General features: G+C 42.4%; 1 protein-coding gene and 1 non-coding gene across 2 annotated transcripts in view; both read right to left on the bottom strand.

Moving 5' to 3' along the window:
* The window catches only part of WDR70 (WD repeat domain 70), a 462,347-nt gene that overhangs the window by 96,126 nt on the left and 338,522 nt on the right, over window positions 1-27,699 (bottom strand).
* Window positions 10,642-10,779, bottom strand: LOC119926259. The gene has a single exon (XR_005450147.1). It is a non-coding gene; the product is annotated as a small nucleolar RNA SNORA7 (small nucleolar RNA).

The following is a 27,699-nucleotide window of genomic DNA, read 5'->3' as shown; positions in this document are numbered from 1 at the left end:
CAAGTGCTGGGACAGATTCAAGATAAAACTTTGGACACAGTCTCTGTCCTACACAGGGCTCACGGTCCCGATCGACACTCTGTAAATGAGGAAACTGAGGCATAGAGAAGTCAAGTGACTTGCCCGAAGTCACACAGCAGGCAGAGTCAGCATTAGAACCCAGGTCCTTCTGACTCCCAAGCCCAAGCTCTATCCACAAGGCCACGTTGCTTCAATTACAATCCTGTTGTCGGAGAAGACCTTGGTCTTTGATAGCAACAAGAGAAGCAGTGTGGCTCAGTGGAAAGAGCCCGGGCTTTGGAGTCAGAGGTCATGGGTTCAAATCCCGGCTCTGCCAACTGCCAGCTGTGTGACTTTGGGCAAGTCACTTCACTTCTCTGGGCCTCAGTTACCTCATCTGTAAAATGGGGATTAAGACTGTGAGCCCCCCGTGGGACAACCTGATCACCTTGTAACCTCCCCAGCGCTTAGAACAGTGCTTTGCACATAGTAAGTGCTTAATAAATGCCATTATTAGCAACCCAGGAGGACAGATGCTACAAAGACCTAGTAGAAGAACAGTCTCCACAGTATACAGCTGTGGACTGAGACAGACTACTGCAGGCCCTGTGACAATCAGCAAACTCCCTTTTTATCTGTTAGGTGCTTACTATGTGTCGGGCACCGTGCTAAGTGCTAGGGTACATACAAGCTTAATCCCCATTTTACAGATGAGGAAACCTTAAGCAAACGTCCCGCAAAGATCAAAATGCCAAGAAGCCGATCTGAAAACAGAGACAGGCCCTATAGGGAACAGATTCCTTGGTACAGTGGGGATCTATACAGAGGGTTAAAAAATGGTCACGGGCGTGCTCGTCACATTTTAGTCATTGCAGCCACACTTGCATGCACAATCAATTAGTGGTTTTGGTGGGAGCTTAAGTGTGCAGAGCATTTTAAAAAGCGCTTTACCAGAGTACAACAGTTGGTAGATTTTCGCTACCCATAAGGGGCTTATAAAAGTGCTTAAATACAGTAGCACATGCCCACCCACCAACATGTTCACAACTGAACAGGGAGGTAGCCCGTTGCCCAGCGTGCTTGGGGCCACAGGCCGCAACAGAAGAAGCATCTGGGGGCCCAGAAGAGCCCCAGAGCTCACCAAGCTGCACACCGGACGGGCGGCAACAACCCCGGGCCTGGTGTGAGCCCAATGTTGGGTAGGGACTGTCTCTATATGTTGCCAATTTGTACTTCCCAAGTGCTTAGTACAGTGCTCTGCACATAGTAAGTGCTCAATAAATATGATTGATGATGACAATGATGATGGTGTCTTAAACAGCAGCATCGGCGGGGTCTGGGTCAGCTACCCAGATGCCTCCAGGGCCAGCCACCTGCCACAGAGTAATAATAATAATAATAATAATAATAATAATAATAATAATAATAATAATAATACCAATAATAATAATAATGGCATTTATTAAGCACTTACTATATGCAAAGCACTGTTCTAAGCGCTGGGGAGGTTACAAAGTGAGCAGGTTGTCCCACGGGGGGCTCACAGTCTTAATCCCCATTTTACAGATGAGGTAACTGAGGCCCAGAGAAGTGAAGTGACTTGCCCAAAGTCACACAGCTGACAGTTGGAAGAGCCGGGATTTGAACCCATGACCTCTGACTCCAAAGCCTGTGCTCTTTCCACTGAGCCACGCTGCTTCTCGTGGAATAGAGTTTTAGTATAGGAAAGGGCATCATCCTCAAGAATAAGGAGTGATGCATATGTGTATATAATAATAATAATAATAATAATAATAATAATGGCATTTATTAAGCACTTACTATGTGCAAAGCACTGTTCTAAGCGCTGGGGGTATACAAGGTGATCAGGTTGTCCCACAGGAGGCTCACAGTCTTAATCCCCATTTTACACATGAGGTAACTGAGGCCCAGAGAAGTGAAATGACTTGCCCAAAGTCACACAGCTGACAAGTGGCGGAGCTGGCATTTGAACCCATGACCTTTGGCTCCAAAGCCCGGGCTCTTTCCACTGAGCCACGCTGCTTCTCGTACCTACCAGTAGACACACAGAGACCTATATATTTGCGTGTACACATGTATATGTGTATGTATGAAGAAAGAGCATTATATAAATACAATATCATGAATGTATTTAGGGCTTTCCTTTTCCAAAACACTTTCATCTGTTGTGAAAAACCCTGTGAGGATGGGATTTTCCTTCATTTTCAGATGAGGAAACTGAACCATACAATTCTCTAGACTGTAAACACATTGTGGGCAGGGAGGGTGACTACCAATTCTGTTATCTTGTACACTCCCAAGCACTTAGTACAGGGCTCTGCACATAATAAGCACTCACTAAATACCACTGACAAAGAGTTCAATTGACTTGCTTGTAGTCACCAGCCAGGACAATAGCAGAGCTCAGACTAGAACAGAGACCCTCTGTCTCCCAGACCTATTTTATGTTTTTTTTCCAATTAGTGCACATTCATTCATTCACTCAATCGTATTTATTAAGCGCTTATTATGTGCAGAGCACCATACTAAGTGCTTGGAAAGTACAATTTGGCAACAGATAGAGACAATCCCTACCCAACAACGGGCTCACGGTCTAGAACGGGGAAGACAGACAGCAAAACAAGGAGACATGCATCAACAGGATCCATATAAATAAAAGAATTATAGATATCATCATCATCATCAATCGTATTTATTGAGCGCTTACTGTGTGCAGAGCACTGTACTAAGCGCTTGGGAAGTACAAATTGGCAACATATAGAGACAGTCCCTACCCAACAGTGGGCTCACAGTCTAAAAGGGGGAGACAGAGAACAAAACCAAGATATATACACATCATTAATAAAATAATAAGAACATTAAGATCATTTCTTTCCTCCTACACTGAGTAGGAATTACGAAGCAGAATTCAAATCTTTGTCTGCCCTTCTGCACCCAGACCCCAGAGGTTGTTCCCTCTCAGGAGGGCTTCCTGTCTAGGGAAATATCTGGAAAAGTTTCTTTCTCTAAGCCGAGGGAGGTAACAGGCGGCAGAGACACAGGGGAAAGTTAAACCTCGGGGTATGTTATCTTATGTTCCAGGAGAACAAGCACCGTACACAAATTTTGCATCACCAACAAAGTTTCGATGTTTTTATGACTCTCTGTAAAAGTAAGAGGCCAGTTTATTTTCTCTCCCATCATTCCATACTGCATTTGGCTATATCCCTTGAATATATTGTTCTACAGAGGACTATAATCCTGCCACCATTAAGAGCCATAAGAAAAATCTAGTGTTTGGTCTCATCCCTCATTGAATCAAGGACTATTAAAATGACTGACAGCTGAAAAAAGGATTTGATGGGTCCTGGAAACAGCTGAAGCAATTCACAAGTCAGTCACGGGCCTGAATAGGCTTCTGAGCAAATTCAACCGCCGTTACGTTCTGTTTGAGAAGAACAGCTTCCTCACCCACTATCCTAATTGACTAAGAATCATCTAACTGAAAGAAAAATTAGAGAAAATCCAGGACAGGAAGTGGTTAGTGCACAATGTTCATGAGTATCCAGTAATTTGCGCTGATCGGTATATTATGCTTTGGAAAAAATGAAGCATACTGGGTACAGATGCATGAAAAAAACAGTAGGGCGTTTTCAGAATAAACTCATTCATTTTATGGATGTGCAGGATTTCATTCTCATATGGGCAGTCTTTAGAGTTAAGACACTATGGGTTCCTGAAAACTGTCTCACAAGTCAAAATGTAAGTGGGAAACAATTTTCTCAAAAGAAACAACAGCAAAAATTGGAAATTGGTATCTGACCTAAGGTTTAATAACTTCCCTCCTTTTATCCAAATTACCCAGAATCAATTATAGATAAGTAATACAACATATAACTACATTAATTTATTTCTATTGACCCAGAGAAGGTCCACAGTAGTACAGCATGTTTTTACTTCTTTGGAAGTAAAATGGAAGTGACGACCATCACTGGTGACTCGCTATCCCTTCACCTCCATCCCCTCCTCTGCCACGGAGCTAGGGCCTTAAAGGAGACTAGTGATGTAAATTCAAAACGGAAATGCTGTAAAGCACGAGAGGCTGTAAATTTAGAAATGCAAGCATCATTGTCTCTTGAAACATCCTATGTCATGGACTGTTTGTGCAATGCTTTTGTTTGAATCATTACTGCATCAAGAAAAGATTTGGAATGTGTCTCTTTCAGGATTCAAAAGCGATCGAGAGAAAAAAAGTACGCTCGGTGGAATAGAAATTTACATTGTAAAGAGAAAGATAGCATCCTATAAAGAAACAAATGGCTGACTACTCAACATTCAATTTTTCACTAGGTTTCAAGGGTTGTATTACCGTATCCTATTATGGGTCAATAATGTGAGCCCTGGAGAGTTTTCCGGACTAGAAATGGGAAAGAGCCATCTCATTCATCATTGCAAATCCATTCTCTGGCTGTGACCAAAAGTGACTACGACTGGAGGTCAGAGATTTTTCTGGACGATCATTCGACACCACCACAGGCAATAGTTTTTTGGGGAAAAAAAAAGTCCAAAGGCCACGTTGGTTCAGGGAATGAATTCCCTTCATGCATCCCTTCGATGAAGTCTTGAAAAGGTAGAAATGAAAAATACCGATGGGGCCCGCTTTAGGAATGGCTGGCGTCTCAGTTCCCTGTGATATGCCCCTCTGTGGGATGTTCTCCTGTATATCTATTTGGTTCCTACCAGTATATTGTTTCACAATGTGATATCCCTTACACAAAAGTGTAAAGAGGATCTTTAGGGGTCAGGCCCCCTAAGCCCACATCCTGGCTATCCCCCACTCTTGTCTTACCTGTCTCTGACCCCTTGCTCATTTTGTCCCCAGAGCCCCCGACGCCCTTCCCCTATAAATCCGCCAAATCTAAACCCTCGTCACCTTCAAAGTCCTCCAAAAATTTAACCTCTTCTAGACAAGACTTCTCCGACTCACTATCAGTATCCCAAATCTCAACACGTGAGCCATCTCGTGCACCTTTGTATTTATATGTCCATCCTCAGCACTTATGTGCTTCATTGAATATCTACTAATGACATTATTTATTATGCTCTTACTATGGGTCAAGCACTCTGCTCAGCAATGGTGTAGACAAGAGATAATCAGATAGGATATAGCTCCTCTTGCATGTGGGGCTCAAGGTCTGAGGGAGGAGACTGAGGAGCAGAAAAGTTAAATGACCGCAGTTAAATGAGTTAAAAGCTGCAGTTCTGTGTTATTTCTGCTAGACTGCCCCCCGCCAGCCCGCCAGCCAATTCATTATGATTCCATAGTTTATTCATTTTTTACGGTATTTGTTAATCACTTATTATGTGCCAGGCACTGTCCTAAGCACTGGGGTTGATACAAGCTAACCAGGTTAAACACAGGCCATGACCCACATGGGGCTCATAGTCTTAATCCCCATTTTACAAATGAGGTAACTGAGGCCCAGAGTAGTTAAGGGACTTGCCCAAGGGCACACAGCAGGCAAACAGAAAAGCCAGGATTAGAACGCAGGCCCTCTAACTCCCAGGCTTGTGTTCTATCCACTAGGCCATGCTGCTTCTGTGGCATTATAATTTTATGTCTGTCTTCCCCATTAGTGCAAAAGACCCTTGTATGCAGAGATCATGACTTGTGGGGGTTTTTGTATTTCCCAAGCACTTTGTACAATGCATTACATTCAACGGGGGCTTAATAAATACTACCACTACTATTATTACACTCAATTGTAATTAACTCTGTCCTTGAGGTTGGTAGAAATATCTTCAGATCCCTGAGAATATAGATATTCACTCATTCATTCAATCGTCTTTATTGAGCGCTTACTGTGTGCAGAGCACTGTACTAAGCACTTGGGAAGTACAAGTTGGCAACATATAGAGACGGTCCCTACCCAACAGTGGGCTCACAGTCTAGAAGGGGGAGACAGAGAACAAAACATATTAACAAAATAAAATAGAATAAATATGTACAAACAAAATAGAGTAATAAATATGTACAAACATATATACATATGTACAGGTGCTATGGGGAGAGGAAGGAGGTAAGGCGGGGGGGATGGGAAGGGGGGAGGAGATAGATATAGATATCTATATATCTATACTTATATATACTTATATATACTTATACATAGATATCTATATATCTATACATATATACTTATACTTATATATACTTATATATAGATATCTATATATCTATACTTATATATACAAATATGTATATATACATATACATATATGTATATATACACATATATACATGTTATATACATATTTATCTATATATAGATAGATATGTTGGCGATTTAATAACATTTTTATCAGTAGGTTCCATCTCCTCCCAAATGTAAGCATAATTATGGTGAATATCACACGCTTACTATGTGCCAAACACTGTAACTAAGTGCTGGTTACATGACACAAGATAATCGGGATGGATACAGTTTCTGTTTCACTTGCAGTTCCCAGTCTAAGTAAGAGGGAGTAGGCAGAAATAAGATTTAATTTAATAAGATTCTCCCAGCCCCACAGCACATGTGTATGGGGAGGCAGCGTGGCTCAGTGGAAAGAGCACAGGCTTTGGAGACAGAGGCCGTGGGTTCAAATCCCGGCTCCACCACTTGTCAGCTGTGTGACTTTGGGCAAGTCACTTCACTTCTCTGGGCCTCAGTTCCCTCATCTGTAAAATGGAGACGAACACTGTGAGCCCCTCGTGGGACAACCTGATTACCTTGTATCTACCCCAGCGCTTAGAAAAGTGCTTTGCACATAGTAAGCGCTTAACAAATACCAACATTATTATTATTATTATTATATCTATAACTTATTTAGTTATTTCTGTTTTTTAATGTCGGTCTCCCCCTCTAGACGGCGAGCTCATTGAGGACAGGGAATGAGTCTGTTGTATTGTACTCTCCCAAGTGCTTAGTACAGTGCTCTGCACACAGTAAATGCTCAATAAATACAACTGAATTTAATCCCCATTTTATAGATGAGGAAGCTGAGGCACAGAAATGTAAAGTGACTTGCTCAAGGTCAAATAATAATAATACTAATAATGGCATTTGCTAAGTGTTAACTGTAAGCCAAGCACTGTACTAAGTGCTGAGGTAAATACAGATATCAAGTAGGACACAGTCAACCTACACGGGGCTCAAACTCTGAGTAAGAAGGAGAAGGATTTAATCCCCATTTTACATAGCAGGCAAATGGAAGAACTGGGATTAGAACCCAGGTCCTCTGACTCCCATTCATTCATTCAATCGTATTTATTGAGCACTTACAGTGTGCACAGCACTGTTTTTAAGTTCTTGTAAAGTACAGTATAGCTATAAAGACAGACAATCTCTGCTCTTTCCACTCGGGCCACTCTGCATCACATCTGTTGATAGGTAGAAAAGTGAAGTAATTTGTAATGTCTCCTTTCCTTTTCCCTATTACCCGCTGGAATGATGAATGGATGGTCAAAGGGAGACAGGAAAAGGAGGAGGAAGGAGAGAAGCAAAACATGTAGATAATCCACAAATTGGATAATCAGTCCTTGATTTATGACAGCGAATGTAACACAAAAAAATCCTCTGGCACGTACACTTTACACAACAAATTAGAAATTTCTCATTCACTGGCCGATGTTCAGCCCCACCGCCCACAACACATTTTAAGAAGGTTGAAAGCCATTTTCTCTTATGCATTTTGAGAACCTCCAGAGGAAAAGTTCCGTGTAAATACTACTACTTTTAATTATTCATAATGTCCAAGTGGATGAATCCACTTTTGTCAAACGTCAGCCGACAGAATTCATTGGTGATGTTCTGGGCCTGACTGTGAGCCCCTTTTAGACTGTGAGCACACTGTTGGGTAGGGACTGTCTCTATATGTTGCCAACTTGTACTTCCCAAGTGCTTAGTACAGTGCTCTGCACACAGGAAGTGCTCAATAAATACGATTGATTGATTGATTGATTCTAGAAGGAACTACACCGAAGAACTACCTAGGGCATTCTAGAGTTTGTCCATCTACCAGGTATTTATTGACGCTTACTATGAGTGCACGGGCTTTGGAGTCAGAGGCCATGGGTTCAAATCCCAGCTCCGCCACTTGCAGCTGTGTGACTTTGGGCAAGTCACTTCACTTCTCTGGGCCTCAGTTACCTCATCTGTAAAATGGGGATTAAGACTGTGAGCCCCACGTCAGACAACCTGATCACCTTGTAACCTCCCCAGTGCTTAGAACAGTGCTTTGCACATAGTAAGTGCTTAATAAATGCCATTATCATTATTACTAAGCACTTGGGAGAGCACAATAAAACAGAATTAGCAGACCCGTTCCCTGCCCATAATGAGCATACAGTCTAGAAGGGGAGACAGACATTACTGTGAACTAATAAGTAATTTATATTATATGATTTAAAGACATGCACATTAAGTGATGTGCAGTTGGGGTGAATATCAAATGTCTGAAGTTCACAGATCCAAGTGTGTAGATGAAGCAGAGGGGAGAGTGAGCCAGGGAATAGAGCTGTTAATCGGGGAAGGCCTCTCAGAGATAATGTCCTTAATAAAGCTTTAGAAGTGGGGGAGAGTGGTGGTCTGGCATATACGGAGGGACCGCGGAGCTTCAGGCTAAGGGGAAGACATGGGATAAGGGTCGGCGGCGAGACAGACGAGATCGGAGAACAGTGATGCACTAGAGGGGACGAATGCGCGGACTGGGTTGTAGCAGAGCAGTGAGGTGACATAGAAGGGGGCCTCTACTCTATTCTAAAGCACTCAATACAAGAATGCAAACACATTCCTTGACCACAAGGTACTAACACCCTAACAAGGAGATGGATGCAAAAATATTTACAATTAAAGGGTCAAAAATTAAAAAAAACCAAATACATAGAGTGCTAAGGAGAGTATAAATGAGATCAAAGAGGCTAGTATTGGTTGAAAGGATGATACGGCTCAGGGTGCTGGGAAATTGCTTGGGAAAAGCTAGTTGGAGAAGGTGGGATTTTAGGAGGGGTTTGAATGTGGGGAGAGCTGTGATCTGTCTAATGCGGGGCAAGAGGAAGGTCTAAGCTGGGAGGACACGGTGAGCAGGGGGGAAACAAAGTGGTTAGCGAAGACAAAATTGCTACCAAGATATCAGCCAGGTGAATTACAGCTCTTAAGCACAACATTTGCACTATGCGCTATGCTACAGTCACTTCGGCCACTAAGAACCCGCGCCCGCATTCTGCAATATCATCATCATCATCAACATCATCAATCGTATTTATTGAGCGCTTACTGTGTGCAGAGCACTGTACTAAGCGCTTGGGAAGTACAATTTGGCAACATATAGAGACAGTCCCTACCCAATATGCCACAATCCTACTTACCTTGGGAGAGTATAACACAACAGAGTTGGTAGACACATTCCCTGCCCACAATTAGCTTACAGTCTAGAGGGGGAGACATACATTAATATAAATAGATCATTTTTAATGGATAGTTTATAGATATGTACTTGAGTATTGTAGAACTGAGGGAGGGGTGAATAACAAATGCCCAGAGATCAGAGATCCAAGTGCAGAGATGGTGCAGAAGGGAGAGTGGCCCGGGGAAAAGAGGGCTTAATTGGGGAAGGCCTCTTGAAGGAGATGTGACCTTAAGCTGTGAACAAAAAATAATTGGTCGGTATGCTCCTTCGGTGATTCAGTACTTAAAGCTATATCCTCTTTCTGCTTCAGTAAGTTATGGGCATTCTGCAGAGGCCAGGACAATTAATCATCCTGGAAGTATTGACCTGGACTCCTTCATCCATGGGTGGCAAGTCATGGGGAGAAAAGAAATGGGAGTTTTTATCACGTTACTTTCCCTGTAGGTTTTCCCCAGGGGTAGCAGTTAGGGGGTGAAAATGTCCAGCTGACTATTTGTCAAGGATCCGCCCACATTTCAGTATGATATTCAGCTATTCGAAAAAAGATTTTTCTGACTTCCGTAACTTTCTACTCTTTAAGAAAGTACTAATTTAACTGGGTTCACAGAGTTTGGCTTTCTTAAGCCATTGAGGATCCCACATCTTGATCTACCCCTGCCGTGATAGAGGAGACTGTTCTTTGGAATTTTTATTGCAGGAGGTCCTTATCAGGTAAGTAAACCATTTTCCAGTCTAGTGACTACGTAAACATCCTTTACCCAGTCTCCCTTGTATATGAGAAATGTTCCCATATATTAAAGACCGCTTTAGTTTAGAATTGCATGGGGTGAAATTTGGTAAACAACAGTGATGGTGGCAGTTTGGGGTACTTTAATCCCATAAGGCCCCAGAGAGCTAACTGAATTTATAGGCCCTTCAGACATGGCAAAACTGAGCTCAATATGCGTTAGAAAACACAAATTACCAATCAATATTGAAAAATACTTCTTGTCTTAGTCCGTCGAGTCGTTTCCGACCCATAGCGACACCACGGACACATCTCTCCCAGAACGCCCCGCTCTCCATCTGCAATCGTTCTGGTAGCGGATCCATATAGTTTTCTTGGTAAAGTACGGCCGCCTTCCGCACAAGAAACTCGAGTCTCTGCCCTCGACCCTCTTCCATGCCACTGCTGCTCAGTACGGGTGACTTTTGACTGGTAGCAGATTGCCTTCCACTCGCTAGCCACTGCCCAAACTACGAATGGAATGGGTAGGCCTCTGCTTGACTCTCCCTCCCGTAGCCGAGACTGGTAGAGCACTGGAAACTCTCCAGGTGTGACCTTAAGAGGGGAGAAATATTTCGCCAAACATTTTTATCATCCTATGGCCTAAAGAAGGGACTGAACCAACTCATCTCAGCTCCCCCTCCCCTCTCTGTCGACTTGACGTGCTCCCTTTGCTCTTCTCCTCTCCCCACTCTACAGCACTTGTGTATATATGCACATATCTATAAGTCTATTTATTCATACTGATACCTGTTTACTTGTTTTGACGTGTATATAGCTATAATTCTATTTATTCATACTGATACCTGTTTACTTTTGCATTTCCCAAAGATGATACACAGAGGATGCATGACAGATGATACACAGAGGATACATGAAATTCAAAGTGTGGCAGCTCACGCACTCTTCAGTTCCTTCTTTGGGACTATGCAAATTCAAAGGGTGTTTGTGTTCATCTTTCCCAGAAGGTCTCCCTCCACTTCCACCAAAATATTGTCCCAATGGCTAATTTAAACCTGATGACTCTCCTTTAACACTTCAGCAAACTGGTATTTTAGCCATGCACCACTTCCAAGTTACTTATCCAGTTTAAAGCAGTGGTCACTGCCTGATGACTTGAACTTAGTTGCTATTTCCTAGGAGAACAGAAATTCTCTCCAGTTCTGCTTGCCTCTTTTTCATTCCATTTTACTTCTAATTGTTGAGGTTGGATAATAATAATAATAATAATGGTATTTGTTAAGCGCTTACTATTTGCCAAGCACTGTTCTAAGCACTGGGGTAGATACCAGGTAATCAGATTGTCCCACTTGGGGCTCAGTCTTAATCCTCATTTTACAGATGAGGTCACTGAGGCACAGAGAAGTGAAGTGACTTGCCCAAAGTCACACAGCTGTCAAGTGGCGGAGCCAGGATTCGAACCCATGGCTTACTACTACTACTAAGAATAATAGTGATAATAGTATTTGTTAAACATTTACTAGGAGTCAAGCCCTGTTCTAAGTGCTAAGGTGGATACAAGATAATCAGGTTGGACATAGTTCCTGTCCCACATGGGATTTACAGTCTAAGTAGGAGGGAGTACGATTTCATGCCCACTTTATAGATGAGGAAACTGAGACACGGAGAACTTAAGCGACAGCAGATGAGAAACAGAGCCAGGATTAGAACTCAGGTCCTCTGACTCCCAATCCTGTGCTCTTTCCACTAAATCATGCTATTTCCCACCATGAATCATGAATTGATGACATTAAAACAAAATGTTTTGATTTTTTTTTTTTCCCAAGCGGGCTACCGTTTGTTACCAATTGGTCGCAATCAGTTTCAGCCCGATATGGAATAGGACAGGATGGCTCCAATATATAAGAAAATAAGCATTTTATTTCAGACTTTTTTAACACCCCTTTCCACCTGGTCATTCTCTTCCCAGGCAGACCATCTGAATCCTAGAAGTCGCTCCTTGGGCCCCGAAAGAGAGCAGGGTGTCCCGCCTCATAGACTTAGGGCACCTTTGGAGGAAGGATCTGAACAATAAATATTATAAATGAAACTTCTGAACTTTTGACCATGTTTCAAGGAACCAATATGTTTCATAGTAAGTTGACAGTTTTCCAAGTTTCTAATGCTTTAAAAAAAAGAGTAGTTATGTTCTGGCCAAGTCATTTTTCTTCCTCTCTGTCACTTGCACTTTATAGCTTTTTTTTTTTAAGTGTGTCTTGAGGTTGGAAGAGAGCACAGTGGCTCTGAGATCTGGCAAAAGTTTCTGATCCATCCATTTTTTTTTCTCCATATCTCCGTCAAATCGTGAAACCGAGGAAAAAAGACGGGCTTAAACAAATGCTTTATTAAACTCTTGCGCATCTAGTCTGGCTCCAAATGAGTAGCCAACTGTTCCCTAAGAAAACTTGGATATACTGTTTCAAAAACCTAGCTTTAACAGCTAAAGGTATGAGCTCAGGAAACGTTTTGAGGCATGGAGATCCGTCACAGAGTAAATGGTAAATGATCTAAAAGATAAAAACAGAAGAAGTGCTGGGTTGGGCCAGGAGACTTAGCGAGAGAATGTGCAGTGAAGTAGTGAGGGTAAAATCCAAATTGCAGGACGTCAAAGAGAGAGTTGATAGAGTGGAAATGGAGATAGCAGGTGCAAACCATATGTTCAAGGAGTTTAAATATGAATGGGATAAGGAAGAATGTATGGTATCTAGGGGAAGGCAAAAAGTCAACTGATGTCATAGGATGATAACCTCCTCCTCTTCTGTGTGTATATGGAGCCAAATGAAGATACAGGGAGTCTCTTAGCGTCACAATTGTAAATCTACACTCTGATGATAATCCATCAGCGGTATTAAGTGCCTGCGTGCGGGGCACTGTACTAAGCGTTTGAGCACACACGGACGAAGAAAAGGAGCCAGTTCCTTCCTTCAGGGATAATAATAATGATGGCATTTATCCCCCTTTTAGACTGTGAGCCCACTGTTGGGTAGGGACTGTCTCTATATGTTTCCAATTTGTACTTCCCAAGCACTTAGTACAGTGCTCTGCACATAGTAAGCGCTCAATAAATATGATTGATGATGATGATTTATTAAGCACCTACTATGTGCCAAGCACTGTTCTAAGCACTGGAGAGGTTACAAGGTGATCGGGTTGTCCCACAGGGGGCTCACAGTCTTAATCCCCATTTTTACAGATGAGGTCACTGAGGCCCAGAGAAGCGAAGTGACTTGCCCAAAGTCACCCAGCTGACAGTTGGCAGAGCTGGGATTTGAACCCATGACCTCGGACTCCAAAGCCTGGGCTCTTTCCACTGAGCCACGGATCTTACCTAATGGGAATTAGGAATCTTATACTCGGTTCCTCCTCCTCCTCGCCAGTGCGTGGACTCGGAGTTTATCCTTTCCTAGCCATGACTGGGTGTGGGTGAAATACCTGTCAAAGCTCAGTTCAGCTAGTCAGAGGTGAAGCTTCCTGGAGCAGAAAGAAGCATCTAAGCTGCTGGGCCACCTGACCACACCGATGCAGCAGCACCAAGAACTGCAGAGGTCCATGAAACCAGTATAAAACCCCCCTCCCACAACTGTTGGCCCTGAGGGGTGCGGGGGTGCGGGGCTGGGGGCATCAGCCTGACTGGAAAAAAATGAGGAAAAGCTACTGAAACTCCAAATAAATATTTGGAAGGCTCTCCCTCTTCCTTAGACTGTGAGCCCCATGTGGGGCAGAGCCTACCTCCAACCTAATTCACTTCTATCCACCCCAGCGCTCACAACAGTGTTTGGCACATAGTAAGCACTTACATACCGTTTGCAAAAAAAGGAAAATGTTCCACTGCAGCAATGAGAAATCGGAAAAAAGCTCCTTTACTCATAACTCTCATCAGTTGGCTCAGTGGAAAGAGCATGGGCATGGGAGTCAGGGGTTGTGGGTTCAAATCCTGGCTCCGCCACTTGTCAGTTGTGTGACTCTGGGCAAGTCACTGAACTTCTCTGTGCCTCAGTGACCTCATCTGTAAAATGGAGATTAAAACTGCGAGCCCCAGGTGGGACAACCTGATCACCTTGTATCTTCCCCAGCGCTTAGAACAGTGCTTTGCACATAGTCAGCGCTTAACAGATGCCATTATTATTATTATTATTATTATTATTATTATTATTATCAGCACACAGTTAAGTGCTCAATAAACACGATTGAATGAATGAATGAATGGGCCTCAGTTTCCTCATCTGTAAGTTGGGAACTGAATGCTTGTTTTCCCTCCCACAGACTGTGAGCCTCATTTGGGACAGGGACTGTGTCCGACCTGATTGTCCTGTATTTACCCCAACATCCAAGATGGGGTTTGGCACATAGGGAGCACTTAACAAATACCATGATAGTTATTGTCATTTTCACTGCTATCATTGCTGTCTTACGTTATGTTAGAGAAGAAGCATGGCTCAGTGAAAAGAGACCGGGCTTGGGAGTCGGAGGACGTGGGTTCTAATCCCGGCTTCGCCACTTGTCAGCTGTGTGACTTTGGGCAAGCCACTTCACTTCTTTGTGCCTCAGTTACCTCATCTGTAAAATGGGGATTAAGACTGAGCTCCAAGTGGGAAAACCTGATTACCTTGTATCTACCCCAACACTTAGAACAGTGCTTGGCATATAGTAAATGCTTAACTAAAACCATAATTATTATTATTATGTTCTTTACTCATTCATTCAATCGTATTTATTGAACGCTTACTGTGTGCCAAGTGCTTGTGTCAATCTTTAGAGAAGGAGCGTGGCTCAGTGGAAAGAGCATGGGCTTTGGAGTCGGAGGTCATGGGTTCAAATCCCAACTCCGCCAACTGTCAGCTGTGTGACTTTGGGCACTTCTCTGTGCCTCAGTTACCTCATCGGTAAAATGGGGATTAAGATTGTGAGCCTCCCGTGGGACAACCTGATCACTTTGTAACCTCCCCAGCGCTTAGAACAGTGCCTTGCACATAGTAAGTGCTTAACAAATACCATTATTATTATTTCCTTGAGTGTCCATTGCCCTTCCCCTTCCTCTATTCGTTTGTTCTGGGATTGTGAGCTCCTATGAGGGAGAGGACTGTGTTTAATTTTTTTTCCGCTGTATTCTTCTCTAATTCAGTGCTCTGCACATAATCAGGGCTCAATTCACTGAATAAATAAATGAATAGAGAGATGTAGCACGATAAAAGCCTAATGAGTTTTTCAATCTTTAAGCTCCCCTCGATTGTCATTGCCTCTGAGAGGGTGCTGGTTTGGGTTCAGTGTTTTGCTCCATTTGGCTTAAATCTATAATGATGATGATGATGATGATGACGGCATTTATTAAGTGTTTACTATGTGCAAAGCACTGTTCTAAGCGCTGGGGAGGTTCCAGCACTTAGAACAGTGCCCAGCACTTAGAACAGTGCTTTGCACATAATAAGCGCTTAATAAATGCCATTATTATTATACAAGGAGATCAAGTTGTCCCACGGGGGCTCACAGTCTTAATCTCCATTTTACAGATGAGGTCACTGAGGCACAGAGAAGTGAAGTGACTTATCCAAAGTCACACAGCTGACAGTTGGTGGAGCCGGGATTTGAACCCCTGACCTCTGACTCCAAAGCCCGGGCTCTTTCCACTGAGCCACGCTGCTTCCTGCAAGCACTTCATTTAGAGGTGGACTTTGCTTATATCCACTATCGTGTTCCCAGTGACACTGTATGGCTCTGAAGGCTGGACAGTGAAAAAACAGGATAGAAAGAGCATTGATTCTTTTAAAATGTGGTGTTGGAGAAAGCTTTTGCATATACCATGGACAGCCCGAAAAGCAAACAAATGGGTTTGGGGGCAAATGAAGCCAATGTGGTCTTTGGAGGGCCAAATGACTCAACTTAGATTAGCATATTTTGGACACATCATCAGGAGGACAAATTCTCTGGAGAAGACACCAATGGTAGGAAAGGTCCAAGGAAAACATGGAAGAGGCAGACCAGCAGCTAGATGGATAGAAACCATAACAATGATAATGGAAGAGTTGTTAGCAAGGTTAGCAAGGTTACGGATTATAAGACGTTCTGGAGAAAATATGATCATAAAGTCGCAATGAATCGGAAATGACTCGACAGCGTCTGAGAAAGGTGTGAGATAGATGTGGATAGGATATACACATAGACATAGATATATCTTGGTAATCTCAAAATTGAGGTATGTTAAGCACTGACTAAGTGTCAGACACTGTTCTAAGCGCTGCGGTAAGTTGCACCGGAATCAACTCCAGTGACCCCGTCACTTCGGGGTGCAATTCAAGTGGTTTCCTTTAAATGCCTAGACATTTTACAGGATGGGCACCAGTTATTTTAAAGTTTCCTTCTTCTCATCCCACCACTTCTGAGAGCTGAGGTCAGACAGTGGGGTGATGGTTTCTGGATAGAAAGGACGGAAATGAGTTTACTGAGAAAGTCAAGTGACTGCGACACTTCTGGCCCACTTTCGATTGGAAGGACGCACTTACTTAACTGGTCCTCTTAAAAGCATGGTACAATTTCAAGCACTCTAACTGGTTTACCTGGATAAAGCGACAAGATGGGATTACAAGCAGAATAATAATAGGGTGAGGGCTTTTAATTTTAATTGCTAGTATTTCTCATTGTACTTATGTTCTGAAGTTTTTCTTAAGGGGATCAATTTAACCAAAGTGCTTAACAAAATATTTAAGGACCGTGCTTTGATTCAATGAAATTATATTGTACTCGCCCAAGCACTTAGGAGAGTATCTGCACACAATAAGCACTCCATTAATGAGATTTAATGAATGGCATTTATTGAGCACTTACTGTATGTAGAGCACTGTACTAAGCACTTGGGACGGTACAATAATAATAACAATCATTGTGGCATTTGTTAAGTGCTTCCTACGTGCCAATTACTGTTCTGAGTACTGAGGTAGGTACAAGGTAATCAGGTCAGACAAAGTTCCTGTCCCACATGGGGCTCACAGTCTTAATTCCCATTTTACAGATGAGGTATCTGAAGCACAGAGCAGTGAAGTGACTTGCCCAAGATCACACAGCAGAAATGTGGCAGAGCCGAGATTAGAACCCACAGCCTCTGATTTCCAGGCCTGTGCTCTTTCCACTAGGCCACCTACTTCTCCTACAACAGAGTTGGCAGAGAAATGTGTCTGACAGGAGACAAACTCAAGCTTACTCCTAAAATAGGTGATTTGTTCATTTATTGTTTATTTATTTATTTATTTTACTTATACATATCTATTCTATCTACTTATTTTATTTTGTTAATATGTTTGGTTTTGTTCTCTGTCTCCCCCTTCTAGACTGTGAGCCTACTGTTGGGTAGGGACTGTCTCTATATGTTGCCAAGTTGTACTTCCCAAGCGCTTAGTACAGTGCTCTGCACACAGTAAGCACTCAATAAATACGATTGATTGATTGATTGATTTGTGAAGGAAGAACCCTTCAGGCAGGAAAGCCTGGAACACAGGCTACTAGGGCTAAAACTGAACTACAGCTACAAGGACTTAAGCAGAGTATCCTTTTTGGTGGATTTCAAACCATCAAACACTGGCTTGGCAATTCATCGTTTCTTTACAATGGTATTTGTGAAGCGCTTACTAAGTTCTAAGCACTGGGGTAGATACACACAAATCAGGTTGGGTGCAGTCCATGCCCCGCAGCCTTAATCCCCAATTTATAGTTGAGGTAACTGAGTCGCAGAAGTGTGATTTGCCCAAGGTCACACGGCAGACAAGTGGTGGAGCTGGAATTAGAACCCAGGTCCTCTGATTTCTAGGCCTGTGCTCTATCCACCAGGCCATGCTGCCTCTCCTGTCCTTTTTTCCAACCTTCCTTTTCAGGCCTTGTTATATAGTGGAAAGAGCCCAGGTTAGAGGACGTGGGTTCTAATTCTGGCTCCGCCACTTGTCTGCTGCGTGACCTTGGCCAAGCCGCTTAACGTCTCTGTGCCTCAGTTCCCTCATCTGTAAAACGGGGATTAAAACTGTGAGCTCCCCGTAGGGCAACCTGATCGCCTTGTATCTACCCCAGTGCTTAGAACAGTGCTCTGCGCGTAGTAAGTGCTTAACAAATACATTAATTATTATTATTATCATTATTAGCTATCGGAGTTATTTTGATCGTGAGGCAGTAAGTGAGGATTGAAACTTGTGTGACCACTACCAGAGGCACTGAAAGAGCAGGGCAGGGCAGCAAAGAGGGGCCAAATGAAACGTCCTCCCCTCGGTTGAAAACCTGAAATGCACCAGTGAACCCCACAACTGGCCAGTGCTGCAACCTTTAAACCTAGAGTGTTGGCCCCCTCCTACCTCTGACTTTTTTTTTAATGGTACTTTTTAAGTGCTTACTATGTGCCATGCACTTTTCTAAGCACTGGAGCAGATATGAGTTAATCTGGTTGGACCCAGTCCCCTGCCCAACATAACAATAATAACATTAATGATGGCATTTATTAAGCGCTTACTATGGGCAAACCACTGTTCTAAGCACTGGGGAGGTTAAAGGTGATCAGGTTGTCCCACGGGGGGCTCCCAGTCTTTATCCCCATTTTACGGATGAGGTAACTGAAGCACAGAGAAGTGAAGTGACTTGCCCAAAGTCACACAGCTGCCAACTGGCTGAGCCAGGTTTTGAACCCATGACCTCTGACTCCAAAGCCCGGGCTCTTTCCCACTGAGCCGCGATGGGGCTCGCGCTCTTAATTCCCATTTTCCAGTTGAGGTAACTGAGGACCAGAGAAGTGAAGTGACTTGCTGAAGGTCACAGAGCAGACACGCGGCAGAGCCGGGATTAGAATCCAGGTACCTCTGACTTCCAGGCTTGTGCTCCATCCTCCAAGCCACGCTGCTTCTCTGACTTCTGGCTCTCGGAGGACTGAGAGCTCACCTCCTCCAGGACACCTTCCCAAACTGAGCCCCCTTTTTCCTCTCCTCCTCCCCATCCCCCTCACCCTACCTCCTTCCCCTCCCCACAGCACCTGTATATATGTTTGTACAGATTTCTTACTCTATTTTACTTGTACATATTTACTATTCTATTAATTTTGTTAATGATGTGCATCTAGCTTTATCCCGATTTATTCTGATGACTTGACACCTGTCCACGTGTTTTGTTTTGTTGTCTGTCTCCCCCTTCTAGACTGTGAGCCCGCTGTTGGGTAGGGACCGTCTCTATATGTTGCCAACTTGTACTTCACAAGCGTTTAGTACGGTGCTCAGGGCACAGTAAGTGCTCAATAAATACGATTGAATGAATGACTCGCCCAGAGCCTGGGCCTTCATCATCATCATCATCAATCGTATTTATTGAGCGCTTACTATGTGCAGAGCACTGTACTAAGCGCTTGGGAAGTACAAATTGGCAACATATAGAGACAGTCCCTACCCAACAGTGGGCTCACAGTCTAAAAGGGGGAGACAGAGAACAAAACCAAACATACTAACAAAATAAAATGAATAGAATAGATATGTACAAGTAAAATAAATAAATAAATAAATAGCGTAATAAATATGTACAAGCATATATACATATGTCTGTTGCGTGACCTTGGGCCTTCACTGGGATGCACATGAAGGAGGGCGGGCCTGGACTGGTTGACCCTTCAAGGTCCCTTCCAGGGTTAGGATTTTCCCCTCTCTTAATTCTCTTCTGAATACCAGGCCCTATCTCCCCAATTCCTGAGCAGGCCACTCCATCGGGCACAGCGGCACCCGCGAGTGGCTCTGTTTATCTCCTTGTTTATGGAGGTGGCCTAGCGAGCCGGGGCTGGCGACGTGCCCCGTCACTACGGGTGACCCAGAAACCGAGATGTGGGGGGGATGGCTGAGGCGCTACTGTACTTCATGACCCAAAGCAGGGAACCCTAGAGCCGCTCCTAATTCAGCTCTCTGACTAAAGGTTAATTCGCAAGCAACTCATCCACCCCGGAAGCGCTAGGCTGCTGAGTGACCCACCCCAGCTGGAGGAAAAGCGCGGCGGTGTTCCCTTTGAAGCTCAGCTGCCCCAGAAAGCCTGGCAGCCGACCTTCAAAGGAGGCCGCCGCTTCCTGCCCTCTGCCCGGCCGCCAAGCTTCCCCGGCAGCTGGGCAGATTGATCCACCATCTGCACAGCTGTCGGTGAACTTTGGCGGCCGGGCCAAGCGAGGGGCCGAAGGTAGAAGGGGTCGGAGGGAGCCCACGTGAAACGGGAAGAGGGAAAGAGGGGAATCCGTGTGGGCTTCCTTGATACCTATCGGCGTCCGTCAGATAGCTAAGCATCACGGAGGAGCGCTGCAGTAGCCCTTCCCATCCAATTCTGCTGCACCTCACCTTTCAAGCTCATAGGGCAATTTCAAAAACCCAGGCAGTAAGTTCTTTCTCATTTTGAGCCAAGAGAGGTGTCTGCTCAGGTTATCCAGTGCAGGGGGGGAAGAGAGAGGAGGGAGAGAGATGAGAGTTGAGAGGAGGGGTTTACTGCCGGGGAGCGGGGGGGAAGAGAAGAAGGAAGAGGAGGAGGAAGACTGAGGGAGGTACCCAAGAAGTGATGTAATTTATTTGTTCCATTTTTCCAGAATGCTAACTTACCCTTCTTGGAGATTTTTCGGGTGGTTTGTGTTCGCCGACTTTGTTGTGACAACCCTTCTGTTTCCCCGGCAGCCGAGGAGGTTTCTTTGCTTTCTGCGCCTGTGCAGCAGATGCTTCAAAAAGGTTGGCGCATTTTATATAAATATTATTAATGTGTCATTATGTTTATCCTCACTGAGCATGTGCTTGGGGTGGAGCGCATTAAATGTTATCAGCCCCAGGTGCAAAAGCAACCGAGAGCAGCTCAGTAATGACCCTCACCAATTGCAAAATTGAGGGTCTTTGAAGGGAGTGGGAAAAGAAAATGATTTGGCTATTGTTGCAACAAACAAAGGCAGCTAATTCACTTTAACAGAAAAGGAGATGATAACAATTGTCAATGAAGCTTACCTCTAGTTTTTAAAGAGTTTTGTTGGGGCAGGGGTAATGATGAATAGTGACATCAGAAAAAGGCCTAAGCCTTGAGCTAGGATGTGATTTTTGAACCAACTCAACTCATCCAGCTAGTAGAGAAACCCTGCCCATCTGATTCTTTTTGGAGACTATCCAAATGTAAGTTACAAAAAGTGTTGAGCAAAATACTCTGTGTTAAATACTTTAAACTGAATAAAGCAAGTACTGAAAAGCATAATCCAAATAAAGCATATCTGTCATGCTTAAAATTGATGGTACCAAAATGAAAATTAAATCTCCTTTCCAAAAACTTTAGCCAGACCAACTTCACATTCTCAGTTCTGCCCCAAAACTAAATGATGAGAGAGTGAACGAAGAAAGAACTCACTCTAAAGTTGATAAAATGTTCATCAATCAGTGTATTTGGCAGCCATCTGGCTTTGTATTTACAAAAAAGGATGTCTTCTCCTTTTTCCCCCCATTTAAAAATGAACCCAGTGAAAGACAACAGCTTTACAACATCTGCAAGCTAAATTCCTTCAAGCGCCAATTGCTCAGTATTAGCTCAATATCCTGGCCTATCAAGGACCTTCAGCTTGATCCGCTAAAGGAAGACAACTGTTGAGAGTGAAAGGGGTATCAAACTCTCAATCTATTTTAACAGCAATCTCTCGATTAAGATCCAATTAAGAGTCGTGCCTTGGAAGGTGACCATTTCTTATTGGGCATATCCAGAGTGAACCAAGCCCATGTACTGAATCTTGAGAAAAAAAATGGTGGTTCACACTCTAGGAACAGTACAAGGGAAAGCTGAAAAGAGGAAGGGAATGGAGTATAAAGGGGGAGTTCAAGAGTTGCCTTTAAGCCTATGAAGGGTGATAGGGTAGAAACGCCAGAGATTCTCTGAAGTGACAGATAGTCAGCCAGGCAGAAGGAAATCTCACAAGAGGGTCCTCGATACGATATTAGGAAGAACTTCCTAACTGTTAATGGTTTGGGGGGCACCAAAACCAATATTCATATGAAGTTAAAGGATCTTCTCCTTCGGAGATTTTAACAGAAAATGTTACCAGCCTAGTCTGGGGAAAGATATAAGACCCTCTTCTTAGTGGTTTTGTACAGGTTCCTACCACATCTATCGAGGAGCCAAAGCAGAGCATCTGCAGTGGTGATGGAGTTCCCTATATCCCAGGATCTGAGAGGCTTCAGGCGGGGGCCGAGACAGGACGACGATGAAGGTGAGGATGGGAAGACCTGCCCCATAGGTGGGAAAAGCTAAGGGGAAAATCTCCAGCTCAACCTCCCTGACCCACGCAAAGCCTCAGGAAGTCAAGTCTCGCTTCTGTACTCCTCAACAGCCAGAGATGACATTTTGTGGGGCGCCAAAGGAATGGACAATGACATCACCAGGCTCTTTTCATCCACTTCCCAAAAGACACTTTCCATTTCCTGATGAAATCTTTACCCAAGAAACAAAATCTCGAAAAGAAACATTCCAATTTCCATTTACTTAGACATTTTTGTGCACTTAAAGGGAAAGTGATAATTAGAAAGCAGTAAAAAAAAGTTAGTTTCTGAGAGTCTGAAAACATTAGTAAGCCTGAGAACGATTATGGGGTGAAGGTAAGGCATTACATGATAATGTGTGAATTGTCATATGTCAGTTAATCATAAGAATGGGATTCTTAAGTGGCTATATTTTTCACAGAAGTAGGAGGACTTTTGTGGCATTCCTTTAACTAATTGTTTTATGTGTGACACATTTAATACTAACATGTTCAATATTTCCTTTGAAAATTCTTCTTTTGCTCCTGAAAAGCTGGGGGTGGGGGGGCAGGGGGGAGTCTTAAATGTGCTTCTATTTGTGAGAAGGTAAAGTTGCTTGGTTGCTGTTTAATGAACAATTTTTAAACTGAAATTCACTTTATATATTTTGCATAATAAAAAAGTCAAAAAAAAAACAAATCTGGTGAAGTGATTTCTACATCAAAACTGACATCTACTTTCCAATTTTAAAAACCAATATAGTTGAAAACCAACCTTTCCATACAGTTTGAAAAGCAATAATCAGTTAACAAAAACTATTTCTAATGAAACAAATTTGAAAAACTACATGAGCACAACAAATTCCCAAAATGTATTTGGTTCAGTCACAAATTGCAAGCCTTTGGGAAACAAATGGCCTCTTAATTGCTTTAGGCTTCAAGGAAACTAGAAAAAAATGAATTATTTATTTTTTAAAGGACAAAGTACTGTAAATAATTTCACACTTCATAAAAGCAATCAATCAAGACAGAGTTGAGAAACTCTTAATTAGGAACACTTGGATTTCTAGGAAAATGTCATCTATCATTCTTAAGAGTTGTTGACTCTTTTATTCTTTTTTTGATACACTGCACTTGTACTCTATTGCATTTTTTTTGCTAAATATGTAAAGTTAAAGGAATAAATATTTCCAATAAAGGTAACATTTTTTCAGTTGGCCCCTTTTACTATTCAGGTTCTTTGTAAAAAGTATTCTACTGCATCTTTTCATAAATCATGTAACACAATGCCACACTAACATATGGTCACACTATTCTTCATATGGTCTAGTCCTACGTGACAAGACGTTTGATATTTCCATTTCTAGAAAATAGGTTCTAGGCAGGAATTCAACCAGAAATCCTCTCCTCATATCCTTAGCTTTCAAATTGGCATGCCCTGCTCCTGCTCAACTTTTAAAAACACGTGACACATTCTAATTCTATTGCTAACATCTCTCACAAATTCCTGTTAGACCTTTCATCTAAAAATATCCAAATATATTAAAAAAAATTACTCGTACATCTCCCTACCCTCGCTGACCATACGCTTCCAGCAACTATGAACAGTTGGGTATAAGTCAGAAATAATTCAATTCTAAAAATGTGACTGTAGGGGAAAAGAAAAATAAGAGCATAGCAATGTAAAAAAATCTAAAATAATTCAATACAGAAAAGTGAACGTAGGGGGAAGAGAGAGAAGAAGGGACCAACCAGCATAGGCCTGCAGCAAAGTAATTACAACAAAGATATCCTGCGGTAATACAAATCAAATTCTACTGCCAGTTAACACATTCTTTAAAAGCCCATGTAGCTCCCTAACAGAGTTGAACTCTCACATCAGCACACCTATGTGGTAGATCTAAGTGAAACGAAACAGAAATCCACATTACATCGTGGCTTTAGTGGTTAATAAAACCAAGAGATTAATCAAGACATAAAAATTTCAATGCTTTTTACTTGATTGAATGCAGTTTGTCCCGGACAGCTAAGGGGTATTAACAATCTGCTTTCTGCTACTCGGTGCTTGATCTTAAAACCTTTGCATATTCCACTGAGAAATAAGTATATAAACCTTTCCAAGAAATGAAAAGACAATTGCGTTTCCAAAAGCTTGCTTAATGTCAGACGGGACGCGTAAACAAACACATTTAATTCTGTTCTTCCATACTATTATTTAGGGATTAATTATCCCTAAACCCCTTACTTTTCCTTCTTCCCCTGGTTTCATCTATTTACCACTAGGTTGGAAAGGCAGAATTGCAAGAGATTATTCAGTTAATTTTAACGAGCTCTGCTATATTCATTGACTAAGAAGCAGTATAGCCTAGCGGAAAGAGCACGGGGCTGGAAATCATAGGACTTGGGTTCTAATCTAGGCTCGGTCACTTGTCTGCTACATGACCTTGAATCACTTAACTTCTCTGTGCCTCAGTTTCTTCAATCGTAAGAGCTGAACATATATAGTTATCATTACTATTTATAATTATAAGTGGATTTCAATTATCTAGACAATGAACTAGGTAAGAAACAGATAAGAGACCAAGTGGATCCTGATTTTTTCCTTCATTTCTAGATGTGGATTCATTCATTCATTCATTCATTCAATCATATTTACTGAGTGCTTACTGTGTGCAGAGCACTGTACTAAGCACTTGTGGATATAAACACTTGTAGTAGTGGCGGTGGCCATGGCACCTATTAAAATCTTTTAATGTGCCAGGTAATATAAGAATTTCAGGGGAGGAAAACAGATAAATTATCAATACAAACTGAGCAGAACAGAGCTGAAAGTGTTTGATAGAATGCTTCCGAAACAACTATTTCCACAATTGAAATGCGAGTGCATTTTTCCTTTCATGAAATATATACCCCTTTTAGCTGCAAATGCAAAGCTCTATAAAGAGCATAAAACAGAGGCAAGGTTTCCTGATCCAAAGAAATGCAAAAACCCACTGTGTCTACCCAGTAATCTCTAATTAACACAAAACTATGTGTAAGGCCCTAAAGTTTACTGCTGTGCATTTTGCTTTTCTAGCTGACTGGTTAATGAGTGATAATTCACCTTAAAAAAAAATTAGGTTTACTAGTTAAGGAAGATGCATGTCTCCAATAAAAGATTTTTTTCTGAACTGGCTCAGTTCATTTTGGAATTGGTTTAAAAAGCACTGCTCTTTATAATTACGCTGAAGTAGGAAGGAAGATTTAGGAACCACAGAACCATTGAAAGCTAGTTTTTTTTTTCTATGTTAAAAACACATGAGGCCATGAATGGGCTAGTTCATGGCTGGGCAATGGCTATGAGACTTATAGGCTTTCCCACACCCTCATGGGAAATAAAATGCATTCCCCCAACCCTGGCTGCTGGCGATAAGAGGCAGAGAGGCCGGGTTCTGTGGTTTCCTCTCTCCCTAAGCTGTGACTTCTCTTCTTGGAATTCTTCATTCTTTCTACAGTTTGATTTCTTCATACTTACTCTGCCTCCTTTTTTTTTTTCCTCCCAAGATCCTATCTTGCTGGGTGGCTGGAAGATATAATCCTAGAGTACAGCCAAGACTCAGACAATGACTAATGCTTTGTGGGCAAACCGCGCAGCCAAGGAATTAAAAATAAGAATGGGGCTAAAAAAATTGCATTCTCTAAGTTCATACAATTCCATTTACTGACATGGTTTTGCATGTGATGCTTCCTTTAGATCTCATGAAATCCAGCATTAGACATACCATCATAGCCTCACTGGTCTCCAATGGTCTTCACTGGTCTCCAGGGCTACCTGACCTGAGATAAATCCGAATCCCTCACGTTGTGAATCCCTCACAACGTTACTTGGGGATCCAAACTGTCAGTTTTTGCTCACCCCAACATGAAGGAGAACTCCAGAGCAGTCTAGCTCGAGGATTTCATTATGCATCCTAGCCCAGGGCGTCTCAGATACTAATTTTTGTGCAGGGTTCTTAAAACCACTTCCAGATTTTTTGAAAGGCTGCATGAAAACTCAGCTTGAGCCGCTTAGCTCTTCAACTTCCACCCTGAGACTGTGGAAACTAGCCAGGTGGCAACCCTGTATTTGTCTGTGGACAGCATGAAAAAGGCAAAACAAATTAGTAACTTAAATCCTCAGGAAAAAATATGAGCATATCAATCCTATCAAAACTGTACACTAGAAAGCCCTTTTCCAGAAATCTATGAAATTCAACTCTAGTGAAATCACCACAGAGGTGAGGAGAATAAGTCATGAAACAGGCAACTAATTAAAATTAAATGCATGGCTACAAAGATTCACTGCTATTCCCAATATGAAAACTATAATGAACTGTATTCCTTCTGAATGTACCTTGAAAATTCTCCATGACTTGGTAGAAGGGCCACGGCTCCTAAAAAACCCAAGAGGCAGCATACTGTTCCCTGTTCCTTCCTCAGAATTATCGATAAAGAGAGGGAAATAGAAGGAGGACAACTACCTGGGTAATTTTGATCACTAGAAGAGCCAGTTGGTAAAATTTAGACCTCACAACCTGTTTTCCTCAGTAAGCTGGCCAGTTGGAAAACTGCCCACATCATTTACATCTCAGAATAAGTACGGTTGGCCAGAAAATATAGTTTTCACAATTTACTGTTGAATTTTAAAAACCAAATATTTTGCCAATTTGGCAAAAAAATAAGTTACCCTGATCATTTATTTTCAGAAACACAAATATAAATGACTGTTAATACACCTTGACTAGTAGTAGTAATGGCATTTATTAAGCGCTTACTATGTGCAAAGCACTGTTCTAAGCGCTGGGGAGGCTACAAGGTGATCAGGTTGTCCCATGTGGGGCTCACGGTCTTAATCCCCATTTTACATATGAGGTAACAAGCACAGAGAAGTGAAGCAACTTGCCCAGAGTCACACAGAGAAATACTGTCTAATTAAAGATGCTGGTCTAGTTGGTAAGAAAGGTATTGCCTGAAAGTGAGGTACTGCTGGTATTATTAAGTAGATAACACAATTATAAAAGTCCAAGGGGTTTAAAGTTAAATTATTGTTTTTGAATTATAGTTCAAGTTAAGCCACAATGAAAACAAAACTGAACTAAAATCAAGTAGCACATTAGAAAGGAGGTATCTCCAGGTTATCACTTTTAGACATAGAACTAGCCAGGATTCAAAAACCTGACAATTGAAATGAAGGATTTGGGTGAAAATGCATTCATGGAATACGAAGTAG

The sequence above is a fragment of the Tachyglossus aculeatus genome, chromosome 3 (assembly GCF_015852505.1).
Source record: "Tachyglossus aculeatus isolate mTacAcu1 chromosome 3, mTacAcu1.pri, whole genome shotgun sequence".
NCBI classification, from domain to species: Eukaryota; Metazoa; Chordata; class Mammalia; order Monotremata; family Tachyglossidae; genus Tachyglossus; species Tachyglossus aculeatus.
This window is presented reverse-complemented; position numbering and strand designations above follow the sequence as displayed.